General features: G+C 45.5%; 1 long non-coding RNA gene across 2 annotated transcripts; it reads right to left on the bottom strand.

Moving 5' to 3' along the window:
* Nucleotides 1–1659: 1659 nt before the first annotated feature.
* LOC126995505 (uncharacterized) lies at nt 1660–19633 on the bottom strand. 2 transcript variants are annotated; one of them, XR_007750346.1, is made up of 3 exons: nt 19392–19632; nt 8400–8824; nt 1660–2241 (listed from the first exon to the last, which is right to left on the bottom strand). It is a non-coding gene; the product is annotated as an uncharacterized LOC126995505 (long non-coding RNA). The 2 variants fall into 2 exon arrangements; XR_007750347.1 differs by lacking the exon at nt 1660–2241 and adding an exon at nt 4382–4795 and having other exon boundaries at nt 19392–19633.
* Nucleotides 19634–20144: the final 511 nt, after the last annotated feature.

Here is a 20144-nt window from a genome sequence, read left to right as displayed (position 1 = left end):
ATGAGTGAGTCCTGTCCAGCCCCGCCAGGTTATCGTACTCACATCATTGCCTCTATCGGTTTCATCACCCAAAAGATATCGCATGCACCCTAACGACGATCTTCACTCACACTCATCATCTAAAACGTACTTGTTAGTGTGTTTTAGAGGAGTGGAAGGTGTAGTTCAACGTTAAATAAGCTGATTTGACTGTCATATTTAGGAATCGTTCTCGCACGTGTGGCATCGCTGGTGCTGTCAGCCGCCGAGGCCCCGCCCCCCGCCCCGCCGCCGCCCCTGATTGGCCCATGCCCGTGCCGCATACTGCTCAATCTAGATGTTTGGTTTGTAATTGTTTATTTATTTTTTGAGCCACTTGGAGATGTTCCATAGCCCTCAGACTTTCCAGATTAATTCATATATCAGTGTTTGTGTTCCCTATTATGCCGCGGTGCAACAGAAGTGCGTACTTACTCTGATACAGCGTTACCGCTTTTAATATTTTCGCCATAGACAACTCGGCCAGGGTCCTTCCTGATTGGTGTGTTTGAAATTCCCGCCTTATTCATGACAGTTTGTGACTGAATGCAGGAAATACTTTGTTCATTCACATTCTAGCATCTGCAGTAAGCCTATCTCCAGGTAAAGGGTTCACTATTTACGAGAATTGTACAGCAACTCCCGTTTACTCATGCTGAGCACAAGAGTATATTATGGGGCAGGAGAAACAGGCGTGGATGGGAAAGCCCAGGAAGGGAAAACAAGCCCGAGTCAGGGAACGGGACAAGGGCGGATACATCAGCTGTTCACGGCGCCGATCGCAGGATGTCACCCGCTTGCCGCAGCTCAGCGAGTTGCTCAGGGTTAAACGATGACCCTGAAATCTACCCTAGCAGTCGGTTAAATAGTGACCCTGAAATCTACCCTCACTCCCCTAACAGTACTATTGGCTTAGAATTCTGAGAAATGAACTGTACATGTACACTTTTCCTGCGGAAATAACCGTAAAACAAATATATATATATATATATATATATATATATATATATATATATATATATATATATATATATATATATATATATATATAGTACAACACACACACACACACACACACACACACACTGATAAAAAGTAGATGAGTCAAAATGAATGAAGGTTGAGGGAGAATGGTCCACGGACACTTCAACCTGTGTGTTGCCGCTGAGACAGTTTAGTTCAGAGGTGGCCTTCTGCCCTCGCCACGTGGTAGCAAATACTCGTCACAAAGCATTTCATCTCGAACCTTCCGACCAGTCAGCCTTCCAATCCTCTTCCTCCAGTTTCAGCATCTCTCGGTCATCTCCACCCTCACACCACCACTTGGCCTCCCACTTTCCTATACCCCCACTGCTTCCCAGCTGTCCTTTTTTTTTATACGGGTATAATTTATGACCAAAGGATCTATCCAGTCATGTTCAAATATTCATCCACCTCTCAGTACCTTCATTTGTAACTTTGAAGCCTAAAGGACACCTGGAGCACCTGGCCAGGCTTTCCCTCCACGCTACACCACCACGCGGCCCTCCGACTCACGGCCATGCGCGGCCAAGCCCTTGGTGACAAGACTCCCGCCAGCCGCACACGCACCCAGACCACGTTATGTGCAAGTGAAACGATGAAATAATGATCAGGGCTGGTTTTATTTACAGAAAACATTGTGCATTCATAAACACCTACAATTCCTAGCGCAGGGAGAAGTTTTCTATTGCAGGGGACAAACTACTTACCATGCATTTCTTAATTTCTTTTGTGTTGAGGGAAAGGTAGTGTGTGCAGGTGATATTGGAGTGCTATAAATAGGGCAAAGGGGAGGTGTGGTGCAGGTTCGATTGTGGCGGGAAGGGGAGGAGAGCCATACAGTCTACAGATGTGATAGTGACAGGGGGACTTAAAAAAATGGTGAGGTATGGGGAATACTGATAATAGGGCAAAGTAGGTGTGATCAAGATAAGGGCAATGAAACAAGGGATAGTGACAACAGGACAAGCTGATATATAGTGATATAGCGATTGCGAGTCTTGCTATGGTGGTGGTGATGATGTAGTATATTAGTGATGGAGGCACAATAATGAGAAGTGGAGCAGGCAGCGAGAGCAAGCCGTAGAAGTGGTGATGAGAAACATACATAGGGTGCAAATGGCTCCTGCTAAGCTATTCCCGAGAACAGCATCACTCACCAAGCGACTCGCGTTCCCCTGAAATTCCGGGGGTGAGAATTTCCTGAAAGTGAAGACAGAGGCATCGTAGTGCAGAGGTGGGATGATATGACACACACACACACACACACACACACACACACACATGCTCCTATCCTTCAACAATCTCGTATATTCTGAAAATGGACTGCGGAACGTATACCTAAGTCTCGAAATCCAGAGAATACCGCACACAACCACACACGATATTGGTAACATTAAAATTGAAAGTCTGAGTACATCCTAAATATAACTACAGAATCCCCGCTTCGTTTCTCCACGCGCGCCTTCCTTTCTCCCTCACCCCTCTTGCCTCCCTGCCATCCTTCCTCCCTCAACCCCCCGCCTCCCTGCCACCTTTCCTCCTCCCTCTCTTCCCTACCGCCTTCATAACGTTACCATGCCAACTGCCGTCGCCGTCGCCGCCACCCGTCCAAGCCTTTGCCTCTGCTATATTTGCACCCCAACAAGGGTAGCTGAGGTAACCTGCCGTAAATACAATTGGCTGATAAATGAGACGTGTTGCCCTGCGTCACCAGTTTGGAAATAACGATGATGTATACGTCGGGAAGCCCTCGTTGATCTGTTGGAGGAATTTTCCTCCCTTCCCCAGCCCTCTTCTGCCACAACCATGATCTTCCACAACACTGCCAAAAAGGTCTCTTCCGCCCCATTCTTCCCTCGGCTCCCCATAACCGTCTCCTGCTCTGATGATGTCACTGATTATTAAGTGAAGACGGCAGGAACAGAAGTAAATCAAGACGGCAGAGCTAGAGATTTATGCTAACAATGATGATGATGGTAATAATACTAATACCAAGAATACTAATACTGCTAATAACGATAATGTTTTGTTTTTTTCCGCCTTGGGGAGTAGCAGAAAATAGATTTGACCCTTAATATTATCATCGTAATTATTATTATTAGTAGTAGTAATAGTAATAGTAGTAGTAGTAGTAGTAATAGTAGTAGTAGTTGTAGTGAGTGTTGTAGTAGTAGTAGTACTACTACTACGGTCATTATCATTTTATTATTATTATTTCATTATTAGTAATATTATCATAATCATCATCACTACGTCATTATCATCATCCATAGTTGTCATCTTCGTTGCCGTAGCAAGCGGTGGGGGCGGTGATGAAGTGGGTGATGATGCAGTGACAATGTTGCTGCTGTTATATCAGTCTACAGTTCAAACAACTCTTCCCATTGACATCACATTGCCTGCCGTCCCATTTCAAGGGCAGGCATGGACGGACAAGCAGTAACGTCCCGCAGCCGTGGCCTCAGCACCTCCACACACACAGGTATGCGAGAAGAAGGGACCACGTGGGCTGGACTCCACGTGCTGGATGAAATTCTTTCCACCCATCCTCCAATCCAGCTCCGTGCTCTTGCCCTAGCCTTCCACGAATACTTGCTTTCATCTCCTGTTCGCTCTTCCGGTATCCAGCTATATAGTTAAATGTCCCAGACTTGCACAAATCTTTACCTTTACGTTCCCTCTGCTTTTGATGTTGCTTTCACCTTTTTTCCCGCCACTTTTTTTTATTTTTTTTATTTTATTTTTTATTTTTATTTTATTTTTTACGTTGGCCCTATAGCTCCGGTAGGTTCTCATGAAAGGGCCTGTTGGTCGTCCCCAGCCCGTTAGTGGCGCAGAAAGCAGCGTTATATTAACTAAGGCCAGATGTTTCTGTGTATATTCTATACTTCTTTCCTATCCGGGTAATTAGATGCCATACCTTCCAACGAATGTTTTGCTTCACGTACTAATTAACATTCCAGTATTGTATTAACCTCTTCCTCGAAACGAAGCAACACTATATAATAAGGCAAAAATGTGTGTGTGTGTGTGTGTGTGTGTGTGTGTGTGTGTGTGTGTGTGTGTGTGTGTGTGTACACGTGACTTTTACAAGTGTATCATCACTGTTCATCACAATCACCATATGTATGCCACTCATTTCACCCTTGACATTTGTGTATATTTGACTAATTTATTAATGCCATGCAATTCTGTCTTGTCACTGCAGCAGTCACTGATATATATATATATATATATATATATATATATATATATATATATATATATATATATATATATATATATATATATATATATATATTTACTGTAACTCAAAAATAATATAGTGCGAGTAAAGGAAAGTATTTGATCGTCTCATTCATCCATGCCCTTTATTCATTCAAAACAATGAGTTTAATATCCTTCCACAGATTAAAACTCCGTGGTGCAGTGGTTAGCGTGTCTAGCTAAGACCGCTGGCCCGGGTTCGAATCCCGGCCTGGGTTAGTCGGCGTACAGCTCACCCAGCTGTTCAACCTCCCTTCCGGGATGGTCGATAAAAGGATACCTGAAGAAACCTAGGGAAGGTAAATTGTGGCAACCCGGATGTCATTCTGGCCTTGTGTCCCGAGGTAATGGGTTCTTTCTTACCTACCACTGGCTCAAGGACCAATACGACTGAGATGAGTACCGAGGCCACGCTCAGCTGTAGTGTATGCCCCCAACTTTACCTTCCATAGGTTACAAGCAGCAGTCCTGGCGCCACAGCCATCACCTGCAAGAATGCGCCGTTTCTGTGAGTGTAATCCAGAATCTCTCCTAGACCAGCCATTATTACAACCACCTTCCCTATAGGCGCGCCTGACATTACCAAATGTGGGGTACAAACTTGGCGGAGGGACTGTTTTTTGGGCGCCATTAAAGGTAATGGCTAAAGAGCAGCTTAGCCGGATATTTTGTTTTTATTTATTAATGATCCACGAGACATCCTAGAGGTAAATCAAAGTATGTGCTTATCTTTGTATTCATTCATACACACACTGGTAATATTTCTGTGGAGTCTGATTCACTTATTAGAGTGAAATTCTATTGTGATAAACAGTCACAAATTTGTGTCACTAGTAAAAATGAAACTAGAAATTTAAGTTTTGCCACCATGAAATATACACAAATAGATAAATATGAAAGCTCACGAAGTCACAATAAGTGACATCACCTGCTTTACGCAGTAAAGGTATGCTATTGTAGGTATCTGACATCCGCAATATAGCAGGCTGCTGCTGCCTCGGCCACAGGTTATTGCCAGATTGTCATACCCAGCCGATTATATTTCCCGACTTCCTGCCCCAAAACTGTCTTTTGGGCTCCAAAAACGAAACTAATTTATAGTTATCGTTAAAAGAGTAAGATTCTGATGTTTCTTGGCAATAGTTAGGCGCCAAACACCGTTAAATACTATGCTCTGAGTACGACAATCTGGCAACGTTAGCTATACGTATTTTCTGTTGTTTATTGAATGTTGTGTTAAGAAAAAGAATACTCATAATTTTAGCTAGTTTTTGGTTATAAGGATTCTTTACGAAATACAAGTACAACATTACCTTCGTTAACTTAAGAAACGTCCTGAATCCTGGATCGGCTATGGTATTGTTAGGTGCGCCTATTGGGCTTTGATCTTTTATGTCTTCGCCTTTTTATTGGCTCCTCATGTAGTGCAAAGTTGATTCAAGTTGGTGAGATCGGTGAGTTCAACGCAAATGCCTATATGAGTTTTACTGCTGAACCCTCTCTTTTCTTTACCCAGTGTACACCGCGGCTGAATTCTAAAATGTTTTGTTTGCACACACGCTCTGGAGAAAGGCCTTCCCGGGATAATCCCGGCAGAGCACCCCACCGCCAGGATCCTCAAAGACCCCCACGGCAGCTGAGGTATGTAATTACCTGCCACACAGACACACTGGTGCGGCGTGTATTTCGTCAACCGGTGAGGCAGGGCGGTGGAAGTGGCAGGGCGTCCAGCAAGGCAGGGTGAATGGTAAGCGGCAAGGAGGAGGAGTAGAGATTGTCGTAGAGGATGATGAAAGACGAAAGAAAAATTCAGACAGCAATGTGAGGCGGCAGAAATGGTAATGAGGTGATGTAATAAGGTGTTGGAGGGGTCTGTGGGTGGATATTAACATGATAGCAATGATGGATGAGTTGTTGCTGGGGTGTAAGGAACAGGGCGTGGGAGGGGGACAGGAGGCAGCTGATGCGTTAGGAACAATATAGTAGCGACGCTGGAAGGTCAGTAACAAGGGAGTAACACGACTGTGGTACTCGTGATGGTGGTGGCGAGAGGCTAATGGTAGGATTGCTGTTAGTGGAAGACGTTAGCAAAGCTGTGGCAGGATAGGAGTGGTGGTGGTGAAGAGGAAGGGGAGAGAGAGAGAGAGAGAGAGAGAGAGAGAGAGAGAGAGAGGGGGGGAGGGGACTGGCTGGGCAGGGTGGTGGTGGTGGCGTAAATATCGACCAGGTGGTGGGGTGGGTGCCACACCCACAACGCTAAACAAAATTACTGCTTTTCTGTTGCCGGGTCATAAATGAGATATTGAGCGCCACGCTGAGCTCTCGCCTGACTCACAGCTCACCTCCCTCACGCCACACGCTGCGGGCCGATAAGCTGAGAGCGTAGACATAGCAGTCCCAATGAAGGCTTTTGATGACATAAATCTAATGTCCCAAGTTACAGTTTCGTAAAGTTGCAAGCCTTGAGAATGCGTGACAAGGTTACCATAATTCATGGTCTGTTATCCAACGACATGCTTTGTTGTAGGCGCACCAGGGAGGGGACTTTCAGAGTCGAACAATTGGTGCGGCGGAGGGTTATAGTAAACCTTTGTCGCATTTATTCTTTGCTTAACTGTGACGCTGTCCAAATGCTATCTCAAAGATTGTCCTGATTAATAGCTCAATTGATAAATGCAGCTTTAGTAGCAATAACAGGCACCCTAAAACAGGCGATGGCTGAGGCTTCCCCACACTCGTCCGGCGTGGAAGGAGGCCAGCATGACAAGTGAACCTGACCCCTCCTCCTCCTCCCATTTCACTCACTCCCGGCCTTCTTCTATCCCTCATTTTCAGCTCCTGCCTCAAGTCCTGACTCGAGATCGTCCCTGTGTGTGCTCAAGATATTCATGTACTAAAAGAACATAACATCTGTCTTATCCATTATTTATATACAAACCAATATGAAAAGTTTACCTAGTGATTGTTCCCTCACATTGTTTACCTGCAGCAAAATTGAGGTTTTAAGCTCAGCCTCTCTTGATGGTGATGAATCAAGGGCTTGGAGGTGCCTTGCTACCTTGGCAACCCAGATTCTGGTGAATGAACGATAACGAGCACTAAACTAAACTTCAGGCAAGTAGGCAGCCTACGGGAGAAGGCAGCCAGACACCTGCCGAAACAAATGTAAGTCACTCCCGGTGAGGTTTACGTTATTTTTCCATGGCATCACAGCAACGGGAAGGTGTGTCAGAGATGCCTTCCAAATCTAACGTAACTGATTCTAATCCAACCTAACTTACACCGTTCCAACCCACCAAACCATCTATTGCCCTTCAAGTAAAGATCGGTTTTATTCACGTGACCATACTTCCATCACCACCTTACTAAGTACTCTTCTATTGCCACATACATAATCTGCTATGTATAAAACCTGCTGAAAAAAACTCAGAAAAAAACGTACATTAAAACAAGTGTGAAAATAATGATGAAATGTGCAAAACAATGCTACTGCGGGAGACGGCCAAAGCATCCTGCGGCTCACTATCGCTAAAATCTAAAAAGGTTGTGTTCAGTGCAATGTTGAGGTTTTCCCTATAGAGGAGGCTTTGCCCCCTAGACCCTTTAAAATAAATAAAAAGGGGTTAATATATATATATATATATATATATATATATATATATATATATATATATATATATATATATATATATATATATATATATATATATATATATATATATATATATATATATATATATATATATACATATATATATATATATATATATATATATATATATATATATATATATATATATATATATATATATATATATATATATATATATATATATATATATATATATATATATATATATATATATATATATATCTATATATATATAGATATATAATCATCTGTAAAATACAGTTTATAAGTGACGCTGTACTTGTGTAAGTTGATTAAGTAAATGCCTGTGTATGACGTGGAATGTCAATCAACCGCTCAATCTATCTACAGCTATTGACACTCTTGTCACCTTTGTTGTCCAATAAAGACGGCGTTGCAATATTTTATGACGAGCGAAAAGTTTTACAGTAAAGCTTACTTTTTCTCTGCTCCTTCTTTCGGTTGTTGATGTTGCTCTTGTTGGGTTGTGGTTATGGTGGTGTGGGAGGTGGGGGGTTGCACTACTGGTCCTATTCATTTGTGCTGAGCCTGAAAAGCCCATCTGCAGGCTGGGCGCCGCCGTACCCGCCCTCTTCAGCTCAGACGTGTGACAACAGCCTCCTCGCAGCCCGGACACTCTTAGCTCTCCGCTCCCTGCCGCCTCCACTGTTTGTATTCCCGGTGCACTCCAGCTGCGCCTCCGCCATATAGATGAGGCAGAGAGCGAGGCTGCGAGGCTCGAGGAGGAAGAAGAGCCTCGCTTGGGGGTGTGGTGTCCGAGGTGACCCACACGAGGGGTATTGGTCGTTGCTGGCCTCACCGCCTCTCGCCCTTTCTCCGCCACTCGACGTGCCCAAGGTCGAGCTACGTCAGGGAAGCAAAGTTTAGTGTGGTGAATACGATAATCTGGCAACGCTGATCCACCTCCACCGCTTCCACCACCTTCATCTTCCCTTCACTTTGATGTAAAACCAGATGGGTGAGAACATAACCAACCATCATTATCACCATAGTATCATTTTCCTTGTATAACGACTACTACTACTACTACTACTACTTAACAATACCTTACCCTTGAGATGCTAATCACAACCACTACCACTACCATCTTATCTCCATTCTCATAACTATTAAAAGTACCCAAACTACCATCGCTTTAGCCATGCCTTACTGCCCATTTCGCGCCAACCCTTTTTGCTAATCTCTTTGTTATTATTTGTTATTATTTGTGCCGTTAAAAGTTATGAGATCGTTATTGTGGAAGTTGCTCCCTGAGGTGTTACTTGTCCCGGTGTCTGTCCAACGTTATATCCGGTTTATGAATATGACCACTTTCATTGCCAAGTTATTTATTCTCTATTAGTACAAACATAAAATAAGCAAAACTTCATGCTTGATGCGACTGTGAATTGACGATGTTTAATAAGAGAAACGTGTGTCCTCCTGTTATTTGTCACTGAACTGTAAGGAACTGGAATGTAGGAACGTTGTGCTTCCAAGGATGACTGGATAATTATGAGAAGGAAACAAAGGCACATGAACCCCTCCACTGACCTCACATACACGGAATTTGACTCACTAAGCAACTTTCCGGAATTATAGCGAGTGGATTTTTTTTTCCGCGGTGATTGTAACTGTTCTGAATAACCTTTCCAATGCATTTAGCGATATTTTCGGATAATCGCTTTTATGGCATTCCCCATGTGCTTTGACCGGTTCATCAGAAACTGCTAATTTTCGTTCATCTTCAGGAGGGCAATTATGTAACTGTTGTACGTTGAATATATTAAGTTGACTAAATTTTGGGTAAAGTCCAATAATAACTGAGATTATACTATGTAAACTGAATGGATTGAACAGATTATTCCAAATAATACGTATTACCGGCATATTGGCCGCCTTTGTTAAATCAGCATATTTTTCAGATTTTATCGGAAAGGGGCTGAACAACTCCTGCACTCATGGTCTGGGCCAGGCCACCTTCCGATCAGGGAAACCAAATGAAGCACTCATGGTCTGGGCCACAACATCTTCCAACGCTTTTCGGTAGCCACTGGAAGCACTTACGGTATGCTCTTTATAGCACAGGTAGATTTCCCCAGATGGCCGCCCTAAGCCATAGGTTTATATATATATATATATATATATATATATATATATATATATATATATATATATATATATATATATATATATATATATATTCCAATTCATAATCCTTTAGTCAGTTCTTGCCGGAGGTTTCCCAAACATCAGCTTGAGATATTCACCTGAGAATGCAATTTCATAATTGTATTTTAATTCGCCTTTATTTTAGATATTTTGGTAATGGACAGACAAACATACAGGCAGACGGACAACGAAAAAAATCATAATCGCGCTCTTCGGAGACGGGCGATGATGAATGACTTCAGGTGCATTCAGGAAGCATTCATGGTACATCATGAATGCTTCCATTAATATAATGTCCTGGGTCACTCAGCAGTGAGTGGGCGTCCGGAAGGAGTTTCCTATTTCCCAAAGGGGAGGTGCGGCCCTTTTCCGAAAAAAATCTATAAATTTGAAGAAAAAAAATGGCGGCCATCTTCAGCATCAAATTTTGGCCAAAAAGCGGGCAATACGCATTATTTGGTATACGCTGCTCAAGTTAGTCATGTGATTAAATAAAACGATTGTAAAATTAGATCTACTATCCTGTGGCTCTCCAACCCATACTGCCTTATATCCGAAATACAGTTTGTGAAATCTCTACGCATACTATTTGGGCACGGAAGTACTCTCACGGATTATAAAATTGATATTGGCGAAAGACAATGACGGGGTTTGGCATAATTCACAGTTGTTCAATGTTGCACATGAAATACATAAACCCGATAACTGACCGCACGAGCCTCCATATTCATTACATTGTAGATTATGCAGTACGACGATTCCTGGATCCACTTGTTTCATCTAAAATCCATGATTTCTTTATGAAGCACCGTAATGCAATTGACTTGAAATTTTGTTTGCTATTATTGCATCGAAGCCATATGGTGTGGACATAATCTTCCTGTCTAATTTGCATAATCCTCTGATCACAATTATATGCTGGGATATCAATATTCACATAATTATAAAATGTGTCAAATGAGTTACTGATAAAAAAAACGAGATGTTCTGTTATGAATTTCTGGAAATGCTGCGAGCCTTACTCAGGTCCCACCCTTCTCATGGGTGGTGTGGCCCCTGTTCCAGGCGACGGTTATTGTGGCAATCGATGGTGCTGAGCGGATGATATATGTTTATTGCGGTCCAGCCATCCAACAGACACCAGCTGAAGCTAACTGGCCCGGCATAAACCGTGTTATCGGACAATCGCGCTTGCTGTGATCACAATCATCCTGTGCCCTGCTTTATTGTTCTCCTTTAAGTGAACAGCTGCTGCCTGTTGTTTCCTAGCCCTCACCTGCCCTGCCCAATGAGCGAAACAGGTTTTCTATGAATGGAAAGGGGGGGGTAAATCGTTCGGTAGTTTACCCACCTCTACCTTCATTACCCCATTCATACATATTGTTTTCCAGCCCACCAGTACATTGTTCTACTCTTGTCATCACCATTATCAATAACCCGCCACCGTCTCATCCCCCTCCTCACCATAGCCCCACCAACTACCCTTCATCACCATCATCAATAACCATCTACATCACCACTCCGATCACCATATGTCACTATGCCAGCACATCGCTTATCACCATTATCACTACATCACTAATGCTTCATCACTACTTACCATGCTATCACCGTCACTATTATCACTATATCATCACGAACCATCCATTACCACATCGTTATTCAGATCAGCACCATGTCTCACTATTCCACCATCGTCTATCATCACCATTATCCATTATCTGCTGCATCACCACCATTCGCCACACCACCACAACCATTACTAACCCGTCACCACCATGTCACCTCCCAGATCTCCACAAAAAAAGTATCACCATCCAGCATCACTATCATCACTAACTTTATTATCATGTGACTACTCGGATCACCACCACATATCTTACCATACCACCACCGGCCCTCAAAGCTATCTGCCCCATCACCATTCACTATACCAATAACTAACTACCTATCCATTGCTCCATCACCACCACACATCATCATGCCATCACCATCACCTATCTATGGTCACAAACCCCGCCATCACCACATAGTCACTCACTACCGCCAGTTTCTCTTAAAAGGATACCGCTCGCCGTGAACTTTCTTTCTGCTAGGCCTAACTGCCTCCGTCACTGAAGGTCACTCACGGTATGTATACTCACAATACGTAGGTGAATACTGCTACTTAGGCCTATTTTTATTACCCTGAAATTCTTCTTAGTTCCTGAAACTTGAATCGTCTGTGGCGTGAAAGCTCATTGCCCAACTGCTGCTTCATTTGAGTTTACAGTCTTCTTGAACTAATCTCCCTTCACCCCAATCTCCCGGTTACACGGTCTGATATTCTCGTTACTGCCTGTACTCCTCATCATGCCCTATGAAAATCCTTATCATCCCTGTCATTACCTTATTTTCTCCCAGCCATATCGAAACCGCAGCAGCTACTCCACTCGCAGCTGGAATGTAAGTAACTCCCTTCCCTTGGGTTCTCTCTGTCTTCATGCATTTCGCTGTTGTGATGCTAGAGTGCTTACAAGTAGTAGAATAGTAGTAATAATAGTAGGAGTAGGAGAGGGAGGAGGAGGAGGGGAAGGAGGGGTTGGAGGAAGAAAACAAAGACGGAAAGGATGAATAATTATACTGTAGTAGCATTTTAATTAAGAAGTTATGATGATGAAGGCAACATGCAGTGATGGTGGCATTCCTAAAATGTTGCTCCTCCTCGTTGCATTAATATTCGAATGCTGTTGCCTACAAAAAAAATAGTAGTAATAGTAGTAGTAGTAGTAGTAGTAGTAGTAGTAGTTGTTGTTGTTGTAGTAATAGTAGTAGTAGTAGTAGTAGTAGTAGTAGTAGTAGTTGTTGTTGTTGTAGTAGTAGTAGTAGTAGTAGTAGTAGTAGTAGTAGTAGTAGTAGAAGTGGTGGTGGAGGTGGTGATAATGTTAGTGGTATATAGTGGGGGTTGACAGTGATTAACCTTTTAATGGCAAATTTGAGTACACATATTAATAGCAGCAGTAGTAGCGACGGTATAAATGGTGGTGGTGGTGGTACTGCAAGTGGTAGTAGCACGAGACAGACAACCACATTACACAACACCACCGGTCTCCACCCCAGCAGCAGACGTTCCTCCTTCCCTCCACATGCAGTTCCTGGTTCCTGCCCTCCCTCTCTCCCTCCTCTCCCAGCCTCGCTCCTGCCTGCAGCCGCGACCAGTACGGAGACGTGAGGAAAGAAAAACCTGTCTGACGCAACCGAATCACCAATCACATAAACTTGTTTGTGTTATAAAGTTTACATACAACTACACTATCGGGGTTGACAACAAGGTGGTCAGAGTTGGCGGGATATTTCAAACTCAACCCCGCTAATGAGAACTACGGACGCATACTGGCGATTTTAGTGGTCCGTTAAACGCGTGGACTACCGTAAGTATGTTGTGTACGTGTGGGTGGGGAGCGAGGGATACGTGATGCGTTTCAGGCCAGCGAGGCGAAAAGAGAGAGTTGTCGAGTGGAGGCGTGGGGGCATGCCAGCTGACCCACGTGGTGCCCGCGAAGGTGGTGGTGGCGGGAAACATCCTTGGTTCTCCGTCACAACATAATATACACCCAACGACTTCGGGAGGACTGGTCTGACTGATGCCATGACTTCGGTCTTAACGTTTCTTGGGCGTCTAGTGCTTGGATGAACAGGAATGTTAGGATATAAAACTATCTTGACCTACTAGGTAAATTTAAATACCCACGGCCTGTCGTCCTTACCCCTGAAGCGTGTGGCCTATTTTGCTCCCACCACAAGGCTCTCCCCTCAACAACACCGCGAGCGGGAGGCCTACTCGTCATATGCCACCTTCTGAGGGCTGCTTCTGAGATGCCGACACAACACGGCGGAGACGATTCTAACTGTAATTTAATTCATTCAAATAGCTATAATGCGTGCCCCAACTCGAGGTATTTCTTCACATTCGGTACAACCACTTCATCATTTGATGGACAGTGGTCTTTAGTCATTCATACATCCGTGGAAAGCAGTATAGATGATGATTATATAAGGGCAGTACAGTGAATCTGCAAATGAGTCCGTTTTTAGTTCAGGAAGCACGACGAAAGCGGTGAAGAAAATTGAAAAATCCTTGAACCCCAGACGTCCGTGCGTTAAGGCAGGGATTCAGGAACGCGTCGGTTACTCCAGAAAGTCTCAGGGTCGGAGATTAATGTGAGGGTTTGCGGGAGAGTGGGTGAGGGAGGCGGACACAAGGGGCGCCGCGGGTTATCCTCAGCCAGTCAGCCCCCCACAACACCCTCTCAGCAGTTGCCCCCTCCAGTCACTCCACCTCACCGCCACAGCTTTCCTCGTCCCACCACTCCAAGCCCTCAACGTAACTCCACACAAGACTCCACAGTCCACACACCTCACTACTCCATCCCGCCGCCACAATTTTGCCCAGACACTCCATTTCCGCAGTTCATTCCACCTCACCGCCACAACCCACCAATATGACTCCACTCCCCACCACTCCACCACAACCATGTCCAGACACTTCAAACCACCATGACTCCATATTTCCTTCCACCACTCGCTCCACCACACCACCAGAACCATGCCCACCTACTACAGCCCACTTATATGACGCTACACCACTGCCACCACAACCATGCCTGACCACTCCAACTCAAACATGACTCCACATACACTCAGCTCAGTCCACCACATCGCCACAACCCACTGAACTGACTTCCCACATCCCTACCAATCCATCTCGACCCCGGAACCTTTCTTTCCCCACCACTTCAGCGCACCAGCATGACACCACACTCACTCCCACCACGTTTCCATCATAACTTTCATTCTGGCGCCAATCCTCCACCCCGTCTCGTGTCAACATAATATCTCACTCCGACATCTACTTTATCGCTATCATTCATTGCCACTTCATCCGGCCAACGACATTCCACTACGCAGCTACCCGGTACGCCGCCCGTGCCTACATTCACCTTCAGTCACCGTTGTGTCTCACCTCCATGGCCACTTGAGTCCCCACCACCACACCACGCTATCATCTCCACTTACATACTACCACATCACCACTCCCACCACCACTACTTACACATCACGTCATCACCACCGCCAGCATGTCACCACCACGCCATATCCGGATACATACCAGCACTATAGCCACCACGCCATCACCATTGCTACTTCCGTCACCCCATCCGCCGTCACAACACCGCCCCAACCAGCACCACATCTCCAGCATCACCAAGCCATTACCACCGCCACTATTTACTATCCACCATGTCACCACCATCACCACCCACCACCGCCACCACGTCACCCGCCATCACCTACACGCCGCCAATGCTAACACCATCACCGCCACCACCACCCTCTCCGTCACCCCACCCTCGCCAGTCTCCATGACGTAAATCGTCCTCAGCATCGACAGAATTAGACGCCATAACACACGTACGTTGCCAAAGAGCCTTGATCAGGTATCTTACAGGAAGTATTTGTGTTTTTACAGATTGCAACGTTGCCGCAAAAAAATAACGGATATATATAGAACTGACGTATGGTGTATGATTAGTTGTTTTCAGCTTTACTATATTCTTTGATTGAATAAAAGATGTGCACGCAGGAACTTTACTTATTACGATGAAACACACTGAAATATAATCAAACTGCAGCCGGGTACGCAAATTACCGTATAGCAACAAGATGCAATCGAGATAGCAGATAAGAGGCTTTGTATTCAGCAGCCAGTGGTCTTGGTATGTACGGTTGCCAGGGGTGCTGCGGCGGCTGTTTGAGCTGAAGGGTCTGGGGAAGAGAGAGAGAGAGAGAGAGGAGGGCTGTAACCCATTATGTCTGCACTGACATAATACTCTTTTAATTTAATAATTAAGGGAGCTGAGGTATTTGGTCCCAGCATTCTTCCCATTCCTCAATACTTCGCTAATGAAGACACTCATTCGATTTTGGGGGGATTCTTACACAATTAGAGGCTTCCTTAAAAAAAAAAAGTTAGCTTCCACGGACCCACAGCGTCACGGGAGCGTATATTCCTATTTCTGCTGAAGCTCCAGGAGAAAATTAATGTTTGTGAAGGGTCAGTTTGTCAGGTCTGCCCCGAGGTCATTTGGGTTCCCCGGTAAACAGATTTATATGGTTGTTTGTGAGTTCGTATCCTAGGAGAAACTATCGTCCCCTTTCTCCTTTTCAACGTTTATTAGACTAGTTCGTCCTCCTGTCTGCCTGAACTTGTTGAACTCTGTACGAAGCCTATCCTCTCCGCCCTTCGTCCTTCGCACTTTTGCCCGGTTGCTGTGGTGACGGACGAAAGGCAACACATACATCATGGTTCTTGGTCGCCTTCCCCACCATCTATTTAGGAAGAACATTCTCGACCGTTCCCCCTAATCGCCCAAGATTCTGACATGCTCGAGTCTTTGAAATAAAATCATACGGATTTTCTATTTATCTATCCATTATCTTTTAGGAGCAGTTCCATCCCCTGTCTCCTTTCCGGTTGTAGAGGCCGGCGAGCACCACGTGAAGGGCCTTTGTGTGAGCCGAGTCAGGCCGCCTCACCCAGGGGCCTCACCAAGACCTTCCCCCCTCCCGCCTCTGATCCACCTTCCACCACCCGGCACGTCAAAGCATTACGCTGCCTCGCTCAAAAGACCTGTGTCCACGGTGTACGAGGATGATTGGCTGTTACTATGTTACCTCGTCCTCTTGGCGAAACAAATATTGACGTAAATACGCTGAACTGCTGAGTATAGAAACATAAATGGAGAGAACAATCGGCAAAGTGTGCAAATTGTCAAGGAAATGGCGCTAGTCAAGTTAGTGATCCATCCTCTCGTTTGATTTATACTCTAAAAACTGGAATATTTAACGTAATATCGTGTGTGTGTGTGTGTGTGTGTGTGTGTGCAGAGAGCTTCTGTGGACGCTTCCTTCATCTTCCTTTGTTCCGTCGGTTGCGATGCACAAGGCAAGACAGGCAAGGCAGGGCATTGACAGGCGAGCGCGGGCATTGTGGGTGGTGACCTTGGGGGGGTGGCCGCCCTGGGGTCCCCGCAGCACAAGGCCACGCCCGGGGGAAGGAGTTGCAGCAGGAGAGGAGAGGAACAGATGGGGGAGGGGAGGAAATCACCAGCACCACGTGGCTGCCTACTTGTCGCGCGCCACATGTTCCCACTTGCATAACGCCGCTGACTTCTCTCGCACGAATCGCACGCATGGCCATCGCCAGACACCGCCGCGGTGTGTGCAGGTACTCGGTGAGATGCAGAATTATTATCAGTGGTGGCTTTGTAGGTGTTCATTGATAGAGGAATGCTATATTGTCTCCCTTTGCCGCCTCACCTGCAACGGCCACCAGGTGTACATTTATTTGCGCGGTGGTTAATTAAGGATGTAGATGCTGCGTTGGTGTTAACGGTGATAGAGACAGTTCTATTTGTGGTAGAAGAGGGTATTGCTTCGGTGTGAGTCATATTTTCAGGGAATGTAAGTCGTAATAACCTGCGGCTGATGTTGGATTCAAAAAGAAGGGGAAGAAGACAGAAAATTAAATAATGGAGAGAGAGAGAGAGAGAGAGAGAGAGAGAGAGAGAGAGAGAGAGAGAGAGAGAGAGAGAGAGAATGGGGAGGGGGTGAAGAAGGATGCAGGAAATTACGCCGCCCACAACCATGCTGAGCGGCATTCAGTCTTCCGGCGTGTGAGGGTCGGGTATGAGCTGAACAAACGAATGACTACACCTTGTTACCGCACTCAGGCGGCGCTCACCGCTCTCTTTGTCCTGTCAAAGCGCCGAATTTCAATTAAAATACCTCCGTCACCAGGACGATAAACTTGCATCTCAAAACACGACATAGACATGAACATTTGTAGAAAGGGTTGTCAATTAAAAAAAAGTTCACCGATGTTAAAATCATCACCCCTGCAGTACTTATGGTGGGCGTGACGTAACAGCTGGGGTATGGGGCATGGCGGAGAGCGGGAATGGCGGGACAGCGATGAAAGGGTCCAGTCAAGGCTGGCTGGCTGTCTGGTCCTGCAGGCTTCCTGGGTACGAAGACCTTTGTTAGGCTGTAGGGGTGAGGCTCCCCTACCCTTGTATGGGTGACGGTCCCTTATGAGCTGCAGGAGTGACGAACATGCACACATGTAAACTGTAGGGGTGACAGTACCCTGCTGCTGTAGGGGTGACGCTCCTCTGCCATTATACTTAGGGGTGACGATATACTCTGCCGCTGTGGAGGTTACGGTACCCTGCCGTTGTAGGGGTGACGGTACCCTCCAGTTGTAGGGGTGACAGTACCCTGCCGCTGGAGGGGTGGCAGTACTTTGCTGCTGTAGGGTCTGTCCCTTCTATAGATGAAACATCGAGGCATTTTTTTCTAACCACATTTTGAAAATACATTAAAATTTTGTGGACACGTGAGGGTCTTCGATAGGCTTGCAGCACCCCCTCTACTCCGTATATACCTCACCGGGAGCGGCTTTCGCCCATTGGGCAGGTGCTTGTAATATGACGATGTTCCTCGCTGTAAAATGACTGATATTTTCATACACGTAAATGAAGAAAGGATGACACACTGAATAATATCATGCCGCTTTCTAATAAAGGTCAGTTATGTGGAAAATAAAGAAAATGCGTAGGAAATGGTAACATATTTGCATTTGCTGTGTCAGTTATGTCGTTCATGGTTGGTCTCTCTTCGCTGAATGAAAGTAATGACATGAGTCGGACATTGACATATGTAGTCAGGCGCTGTCGAGTATTGCTTCAATGTGAGAAAATATTGGACCAACTTTTCACGGCAGTCAAAATTTACTTAACCGCCAGTAGAGGCAAGTATCTCTTGATGCAAGAACACTATAGTGGCCGTGAGTAAACTCATACTTGATTAAAGGCAGCACTAAATGGAACGATTCTGATGGAGCTTCGGTGCATCAGCAAGGGATAAAGATTTAATCAAACGGCGACATCCCGAGAAAAAGGATGTACCAACAACACTTCAATAAAGTCGTTCGATTTAATGCCTGAAGAATTAGTTGTGGAGGCTGCCCTAGGTGTTCCATAGCTCTTGTTCGGGGGGGACGTTCCCTGGCCAGACACAGCGCCAATTCGTGGTTAGTTGGTATAAATGGGAGTCCGTTCTTGTAATCAAATGAAGCAGTATTCGGTAAGGGAGAGAGAAACGGAGAAAGGGGAGGTGAGTGGCTAGCTAGACAGGAGGGCACGGATGGAATGAATACCTTGGCTGTGGTGTGAGTGGTGAAAGGAGACAGATGGTGGACGGGGCCATGGCGGGCGTGGTGCTGCTTCCGTCTCCCTTCTTCCCGCCATCTTCCAAACCACCTTCCCTTTAGCCACGGTCACCCTGCCACACGCCAGCGCCAGGTGATGAAAGATTTAGGTTGGGTCCTGTGTGTGGGAAAGCGATAATATTGTGATTTTTTTTTACCGAAGTGAACCACCTCTTATTGGAAGGCCAGCGTAAAGATGTGTAGCGGAGGACGGTTTAATGGTGGTGGTGGTAGTGTGTGTGTGTGTGTGTGTGTGTGTGTCGCGGGAAGGAAATAATTGGGGGAGGGAGGAATAATTACGAAGTTGACGTGGACGATCAATTAACTGACGGCCTGATTTGTGGTTTCATGACGCCACTATATAAAGAAAAGATGGAAATAATTATCTCCTGGTGTGACGGGGTAAATTTTTCGCCAGATAAGTGATGGCAGGCTGTACAGGGCAAGATGGGAAGGAAAGGTAGGGTGAGGCTTTGGCATAGGGAAAAACTGCATACTGTAAGATGAAAGGGAAAGCTGGGAGTCGGGGGAGGGAAGGGGGGGGGGGGGAGGGAAAGCAAACTGGAAGGACGAGGAATGAGCGTAACCTCTCCACTATCACCATGGCAACTCCCTCAATAATCCCTTCTCCCACCTTGCCTCCGCCTTACAGTCAGTCGTATGAGTGAGGCTTCAGGTGTGCGTGTGCAGCCCTCCCCTCAC

This window comes from Eriocheir sinensis, chromosome 8 (genome assembly GCF_024679095.1).
Source record: "Eriocheir sinensis breed Jianghai 21 chromosome 8, ASM2467909v1, whole genome shotgun sequence".
NCBI classification, from domain to species: domain Eukaryota; kingdom Metazoa; phylum Arthropoda; class Malacostraca; order Decapoda; family Varunidae; genus Eriocheir; species Eriocheir sinensis.
This window is presented reverse-complemented; position numbering and strand designations above follow the sequence as displayed.